This window comes from Kogia breviceps, chromosome 16, assembly GCF_026419965.1.
Source record: "Kogia breviceps isolate mKogBre1 chromosome 16, mKogBre1 haplotype 1, whole genome shotgun sequence".
Lineage (NCBI taxonomy): Eukaryota > Metazoa > Chordata > Mammalia > Artiodactyla > Physeteridae > Kogia > Kogia breviceps.
This window is the reverse complement of record NC_081325.1, coordinates 58,070,923-58,079,871: the sequence shown is the minus strand read 5'-3', so window position 1 is coordinate 58,079,871 and position 8,949 is coordinate 58,070,923. Positions and strand designations below refer to the sequence as shown.

The following is an 8,949-nucleotide window of genomic DNA, read 5'->3' as shown; positions in this document are numbered from 1 at the left end:
AATAGGTTGCTTGAAAAAGCACAAAAATATGAGAAACAACAAAGAGCTGAGGCAAGGTCAAATGACAAGTTTCATCTCCTACACAAGGTCACTCCTTCAAGACGGGGAGAGGTGGTTGTTTCATCTACTGTATAGAAACCAACACAGAGTGTCAAGGAAAATGAAGAAAAAGAGGAATATGTTCCAAATAAAAGAACAAGATAAAACCTCAGGAAAAATATCTTAATGAAATGGAGGTAAGTAATTTACCCGAGAAAGAGTTCAAAATAATAGTCATAAAGATGCTAACTGAACTTCAGGGGAAAAGAATGTATGAACACAGTGAGAACTTCAACAGAGAGAGAGAAAATATAAGAAAGTACCAAATAGAAGTCACAGAGCTGAAGAATCCAATAACTGAAATGAAAATTGCATTAGAGGGGTTCAACAGCAGGCTTGATGAAGCAGAAGAAAGGATCAGTTAACTCAAAGACAAGGCAGTAGAAGTCATCCAATCACAACAGGACAAAGAAAAAATAATTTTTAAAAATAAAGATAGCTTAAGGGATCTATGGGACAACATCAAATGAACTAGCATTCTCATTATAGGTGTCCCAGAAGAAGAGAGATAAAGAAGCAGAAATATTGTTTGAACAAATAATGGTTAAAAAGCTTCCCTAACCTGGGGAAGGAAACAGACATCCAGATTCAGAAAGCCCAGAAAGTTCCAAAAAAGATAAACTCAAAGAAACCCACACCAAGCCTCATTATGACTAAATACTCAAAGTTAAAGACATAGAGAGAATGTTAAACACAGCAAGAGAAAAACAATTTGTTAAATACAAGGGAGCTTACATAAGACTATCGGCAAAATTTTTAGCAGAAATTTTGTAGACCAGAAGGGAGTGGCACAATATATTCAAAGTACTGAAAGAAAGAAAAAAAAAAAAGTCAAATTCTAACTTGTGTCAAACAAACAACCTAAGAGACAAAATCAAACCTTTTTTCTCTGATTATCAACTTCTGAGAAGCTACAAATTAGATTTTAAATATTATTAAGAAAGGACTAGTCATGGGAAATTGATAATCTGTAATTCATCAATTGAGTTTATTCATCAGAACACTATTCTCAATAGGGCTAATTATTTGTCTTGGCAAATATTATATGATTTTTTTCATCTAACTTATCATAATAGATAGTAAAACATTACTACAAAAATGTAGCAAGGGAGGGTAATGTTCTAAAACAAACACAAATATGGTTTCCTGTGAAAATCAGTTGTGTACAAATGTACTCATGATGCTTCAGGTACCTGGAATATAACTTATTTTTATGGCGTTGAGCACAAATAAAAATATATTGCCCCTCCAAAAAAGAGAAAGAAAGAAATTATGCTATTAAAATATTACTTGAATATTTTTAGTTAGGATTGGAACTATATGGAATATAGTGTTTCTTGATGTCACATATTTAGATTCCAAGTTATATTTTGTATCTCTCCTTGGGCTGACGTGCATCCAACTATGGGCATTATCATTGGTACCTATAAGTAGCTGCTGTGGAACAGATGTCAATTGTAGGGGTAAGTGTAGAAGAGGGTGAACAAGACTGATGCCATTTGATGAAGCTTCACAAAATGTGGGCATGTGAGAAATCTAAGATACCTTTCAAGGAATCCAAAAAATTCACTTTATTGCTCTTTGAGTAGCTGACGGGGAGTGGCAGTATTGCAGACTTTTTATTTTGACACTAAAATCTAATATTATCTACTTTCTGTAGAAATTGTTTGGAGGCCCCTACAACTAATAGATATAAAGTATCCCATGTAATCTATAAAACAACCTATAAATTTAGTATTGCTGTCCCTATTTTACAGATGAGGAAACTGAATAAATTACCTGTCATACAGCTAAAAAGTGGCAGAGCCTGGGTTCAGACCCAGAACTTCCAGACTCTGAAGTCCATGTTCTTAGCCACAATGTCCACTGATTGACCTAATTTATACAATGCAGTATACACACACACACACACACATACACACACACACACACATATATATAAACAAACATATATATATATATATATATATATATGACAAAATTAACTGAAGTTACTCATGAATAGTGACCATTCTGCTGACAAAGAAATACCATATACAACTCTGTAATGGATTTCATTTTAATTTTAATTTTCAATTCCCCATTTTCTACATCATAACAATAGCATGTTAAATCCAAACATCTGTACTTCTTGAGTCTCACATACATGCTCTTTTAGATTTGTAATACTTCAGAACTAGTACTATCTAAATTTTAAAAATCAAATAAATTTATTTAATTAATAACAAGGGAGATATTACCTTTATTTGTTCATGGTTATTTAATAAATACTTGAATGAAACAGCTTGCAACTTATCACCCCAAGTTATGTTAAATCATTTCATAATGTCAATTTATATCAATTTCTGAATAAACTTTCATATGGACAACAGGTGTTATGCTAAATATATGTTCATAGGTCCTTCACAATATTTTGAAAAGTGAATTAAAAACATATGTTAATGAGAAAAATAAGGTTCAGAATTTAGTTGCTTTGTTCAAGAGCAAACGGAAATGGTTAATTTGTTTATTATGTATGCATACAATACCCAAATTCTTTATGCAATACTTTTGAGATAGCTTAAAGCAAGAGAAGATTCAATTAAGTAACAAAGAATAACTAAAAGTAGTAAATCAGGAGAAAGGGAAGAGTTACTGTGCCTGAAGTTCACATTTGGCTTTGCTCTTCTTCGAGGGCAAAGAAAATAAAAAGAAAGTTTATTATTTATACAGTTCATTTGATCATAAAGGAGGAAGCACACTAGTGCTTTAGGGAATAAAACTTTTTTAAGAACTAAAAAATACTGTAAAGTAAAAATGTCACGAAGTTTTTATATTTTGAACTCTGATGTAATAAATAATATCTTCAAAAATAGCTTTACAGTAACTGGAGTACTGAATATCGTGTCATTGTGTATTGTGAAACTCCTTAACAAAAGCTAAGAAAATAATAAAACACATTTTAATCAAGGTGAAATTGTGATGAATTAAATGAATGTGGTCAAACTTGATCCAAGCATAAAATGTAAATATTGTGTGTCTCTTAGATAACCTTCAGTCTCTAAAAGAGTATCGAGTCTCTTATCCTGGTTTGGTTAGCAATAGGATAAGCAGTAGTTCCAGTTAATGCCTGGAGTGCCGGTACTTTGCATTGTTGTAAGGGCACAACACGGGTTGCTTTGGAAACCAGATGGGCAAACTGCAGTGTCGGTGTTAGAAGCTTACCCAGGATTCTCAACTGAGTGGAAAACTACCTACCCCCTCTTTCCCCGACATAGTAGCTTCAAAATGAAGCAAAATTTGTTTTCAGGAAGGACACTTGGATCTGCTCAAATAGGAACACATGCAGGGTTCTCATAAATTACAGCTAGGAAGAAATGATTTTGTCCCAGAAAATTTCAAAGAGGGCCTTTGAATCATTCAACAAATAGATAGTATTTATATATTAAGCACCTATAAAATGCACTGTGCTCACTGCTTGGGAAGCTCTGGGTTTGCTGGGAGATACACACATGGCCATGACAACAATACAGACTATAATGTTAGGAAATACAGAGTGCTCTGAGAACAGAGAAAAAGGAATTTAATGTTCTGTTAATGTTTTAAGTATTTAAGTGCTGTATAGGGTATAAGAAATTAATGTAAGAGGAAAAATTTTAAATGGCCAATATGATACAACATTCCATAATACTGTCTAATAATCTTCTTCAGGACAACAACACAGACAGACTTTACAGTATAACCACTAGAATCTTTTACTCTCTCTAACCATGAAAAGAAAGACAAAGGGAGACAACGTATTCACCTTCCTCTTCCAGGGAGGTTCATAGCTCACTTACTCCATTGAGGCATTTGCTCAAAATATTTTCTCGGAGGAGTTACCTACCCTTGACTATAAGACATCCTTACACCCTTTGTCCAACTTCATACCCATCTGTTTTCATAATTATTTATAGCATTAATCACACAGCGTATATCATACATTTGTCTATTCTCTATCACATCAACTATAATATAAGCTCAAGAAAGAGACAGTTTGTATCCCAGTCCTTAGAAGAGTGCCTGGCATTTATTACTTTCTCAGTAAGTATTTAATGAATGAATTAATTCATGTACCATCTGACCTTCTAAATTTGTCTAAATTATTTTTAGAAAATAAATCAATGGCCTTTATATAACAAAGTAGGACAAGATTTAGAAATTACATTGTCCACTGAAATCATGATGAAATATCTACCATTACATTTATCATATTTAATAATACCAAAAACTAGAAAAAGATGATCTTGGAAAACTCTTTCACTTTCTCCTAGAAGATAACTTTGGGACCTCATCTTCTGTGGTTCACACCAGCAAAACACTCAGTATTGTTTTGTGGTGATTGCTGACAAGTACTCCCATTGGCATGAAGAAATACTTTCTTCAACATTGCCTTAAGCTTCTTTTTTTTGGATTTGTGTATGTGTGTGTATGTTTGTGTGTGTTGTGTTATCCAGTTATGTACTTGGAGAAATTAAAGAAACATCAGTAATTTAATCAGTGCATTTGAGTAACTGAAGGAGATAATCAAAACAAACTAGGAAAAATGTATCAATATATAGTTTTAGATTTGTATTTTTAAGGAGTAAATCACTAAAATGTACAAATTACCCCATTAATCTTTTAAAATGGAGTACACCATCACTTTCAGGAGAACTTTCGGTTTTGCACATATTAAGGTCAATTTTCCACCTTAAGAACAAGTAAGTGTGATATACGTACCAGGTAGAAGTATTCATCTCCCTTCCCCTTCACAGGAATAACCAGGTCGAGTATCTGCTCCAGGGTGTGGTGCCCTTTGCAGCTGGAGCCTTCACAAGTGCTCTGTGGAGGTAAGGGCATGAAAATAATTTGTCAACAGTTGCCTGTCTCTCTAAATTTCTCATAGACTGCTCTCACAATATTTCCTCAAATATTCCTCAAATATTTACTATGTTCTTAACTGATATCATGCACATGTATATACATAACATATATATGTGAAATTGTTAAATAAAATTGTTAAATATAACATATACAAAATTTTATATATTTTAACATATATATGAAATTTCATATACATATTAATACATATATGAAATTGTTGAAGACATACAACTTTAGGAAGCATGGTTTTGGACAGCAATCCTCACCGTCACCATGCTCTGGCTATGCTCCAACTTCTGAATGGTGATGTAATGGAAAACATGGGTTGCAGATCCAGTAAGACCTGGATTTGACCCCTGGGTCTGGGTAATTAATACTTGTGTCATCTGGGGAAAATAACTACCATGTGTGGACCTAATACTTTCTCAAAATTAAATCAATATCAGAATAGCTATTGTATAAAATGTGTCATGTTATGCAGCTAGCATAGTGCTTGGGACCCAGTAGATCATAAGGGATTCCAGTTTCCTTTTATTCCACTTTCTCTCACTTTTCCCCACTCCTGTAAGCAGAGTAGTAAAATAAACCACACCCTGTGGCAACATAAAAAAGGTAGCTTCATGTTGAGAATTCCAAGGATAGGGAGAAATTGTTCTCTGCCATATCAGAATTGAAAGTATCTCCCATCTTTAGCTCAGTGATCGACTCCGTGTAGAGTATAAACATACACCTTATTTCAAAGAGCAGCAGAGTAGGCCTGTCTTACACTGATACTATTTAAAGAATAATAATATTCCCTGTTTAAATCAAATCCCTAAGGAAAACGGAAAGGGGCTTGGATTTGAAAGTAGGGAGGAAGCAGGGTCCTTCTGGAGGATATAAAGAAGGACTACAAAAAATTCACAAAATTTCTCTGAAAAAGGAGAAAGAAGACCTTCATGTTCTTATTTTTACTGGGGTTCAATGGTTATAATTTGATGAAACAAATTGATAGAGCTGGTTCAACCATGATATATGGCATGAGATATTTGAGGTCACTCAAACTTTCTCAGTTTTCCATTGTGGAATGCAAACGTAAGTAGTTTGTCTCTTTAAATATGGTGTTTGGGGCTTGATTATTGGGAATATGACTGATATGGTCAAGATAACATATCTGATGTTACACAGTGTATACTTCTAGGGCCTCAGTTTATGTGTTAAACTGGGAAGGAAGGAAGGAAGGGGGGGATGGAGGGAGGAAAGGAGGGAGAGAGGGAGGAAAAAGAAAGAAAAGAGGAAGAGAAAATATAGACTACATAATGTCTATCGAAGCATTTTTGTCTTTAAGAATTCTGACAACATTTCTAAGAATATGCTCAAATATAGTGCTTTTAAACAAGTTTTAAAATATCTTATTTTTAAAATGTGGTAGTCAAGGTGGCAAGATGGTGGCGCCCAGGCGGGCCGCGCCGAGGTGAGCCGCGCCTGGAGAGGGGCGAGCCTGCCGCGCCCAGGATTTAGACCCTGGGCTGGTCTCCCGCCTCCCGGGCAGCGGCGGGAACTGCCAGAATGTTTTCTACGGAAGCTGCACCATTTTGCATTCCCATCAGCTGTGCACCAGGTTCCAGTTTCGGCAGATTGGAGACCTCGTGAAAGAAGTTGCTGCGATGGTTTACTGGGCTCTCAAGAGAGCTGCCCAGGTGCGCATCCACCTGGCGAGGAAGGCCAGCGGGGTCTGCTGAGTTGGGCATCAGGCCTTGGGCGCGAGGGCCGTTGCCCCGAAGCCCGCCGCCCGGGGAGCCCCCGGGACCCCGGGCGGCGCGGTGGAGCTGCTGGGCAAGTCCTACCCCCAGGACGGCTACAGCAACCTGTCCCGCGAGGTCCTGTCCAGGGTCGGCAGGAACCTTCACAACCAGCCGCATCACCCGCTGTGGCTCTCAGGGAGAGGGTGAAGCAACACTTCTACGCGCGGTACGTGGGCCGCTCGGGGACGCCCCTCTTCTCTGTCTACGAAGACCTCTCCCCGGTGGTCACCACCTGGCAGAACTTCGACAGCCTGCTCGTCCCGGCCGACCACCCCAGCCGGAAGAAGGGCGACAGCTATTACCTGAACGCGACCCACATGCTGCGCGCGCACACGTCCGCGCACCCGTGAGACCTGCTGCGCGCGGGGCTTGGACGCCTTCTTGGTGGTGGGCGACGTGTACGGGCGCGACCAGATCGATGCCCAGCACCACCCTGTGTTCCACCAGCTGGAGGCCGTGCGGCTCTTCTCCCGGCACCAGTTATTTGCTGGCATAAAGGATGGAGAAAACCTGCAGCTTTTTTAACAGAGTTCTCGCTCTGCCCATAAACAGGAGACACATACCCTGGAGGCCACGAAGCTTGTAGAGTTTGACCTTAAGCAAACATTTACCAGGCTTATGACACATCTTTTTGGAGATGAGGAGGGAACCCGGACCCAGAGCAGCGAAGTACCACGTGACCACATTGCGGCTCGGGAGTGTTTGAGCCCTGTCGTTTTGACTTCCGAGCCCATGTTAGACCTTAGCTCTTTTGAAAAGAGAGATACAGATCATTTCAATAATATTCCTAGACTGTGAGGCTTACAGAAGCCGTGATGTTAAAAAGATGGGGCCTCCCCCTGGGTGTTGCCTTCCAACTCTCCCGCCCTCTGACCCCTGTAGCTGGTCAGGGTATACTCTCTTACATTTCAGATACCAAAGATCACTTAGAAACTTCACATTCAGTCTTTCTTTAATTGGCTAATAATAGGAATTGCCTCAGCAGGCATCAGAATTATTCAACAACTCTTTTTATACTTGTTTTTACGGTCTGAGCTTTTTCCTCTTTTAAATTGTTAGTGTTGTATTCCTTTGTTCTTGAAAAGCAAAATTAAAAATTAGAACACACTAAAAAAAAAAATTGTATGCATATGGTTGGTTTCAAGTAGCATGTAGCAGAATGTATATTTCAAATGCACAAGAGCAATTGTAATTGTCTCATTGAACAACATTAATATAAGAGGGATACATATTTTTAAGTGTTCTTAAAATATTAATCACAATATTCTTTGTATGACATATCTGTGTAATTGGGGCAAACTTTTTCTTAATTGGAAACAAAGTACTAATTCATACTATTGTCTCTTCTTGTAAATTAAACGTTCTGTTTCTTTCCTTTAATGCAGAAAAATTATATTCTTATGTATGATGTCAGCAATTTACTTTTTGAAAAAAATATAATTTTAAAGGAAAAATGTGAAATAAACAATTTTAGGTAGATTTGTTGATCCTTTTGAATTAGTAAGTCTATTAACAGTGACAAATATTTATCTAGATAGATAACCTGAAATGATACGGTTATGTTTCAAAGAGAGTTATGTGAGTTAGGCCTTGCAAGGAACTTTTACTTCCTTAGAATAAAGGTGTTACACGGATAACAACAACCAAAAACTATATATAACCTGTGAGAAAATTCACTTGCCTGTCAACGATTCAATATATAAAAGTGAAATTAATGTTCTAGTAGTCAAGTGGCCTAAAGCAAAGCTGTCATGTCCTTGAAATCTGTTTTGATTGTACAAATTCAAGTACATTTTATAGTTGTTTGATTCACCTCCATTTCAAAAAACTCAGTTTCCCTCATATAAAAGAGGAAAACTACCATGAGTATGGAAACAGAAGGCTCGTTTGTAAACAGATGTTCCATATGAAACAGCAAGGGTTTCCATAAGTTGTAATAACCATCTGTTTTCATTTTAATATCAGATAAAAGCCTTCTCTTCAAAAGTGAAAGTATATTTAAATTAAAGCTATGAATTAGGATTAGAAATAAATTTCAAGATCATTTGATATATCACCATTAAAAGGTTTACCACAAACTAATTCTCTGGTATAATATTAATGTGCACATATGTATTTACATAAATGATACACAAGATGACATGGGTTATATGCACACAACAACAATAAAAAAGATATTTTC

The 8,949-nt window shown here is 36.8% G+C and overlaps 1 pseudogene; it reads left to right on the top strand.

Moving 5' to 3' along the window:
- The first annotated feature begins 6,614 nt into the window (after positions 1-6,614).
- LOC131743236 (phenylalanine--tRNA ligase, mitochondrial pseudogene) lies at positions 6,615-7,565 on the top strand (annotated as a pseudogene).
- Positions 7,566-8,949: the final 1,384 nt, after the last annotated feature.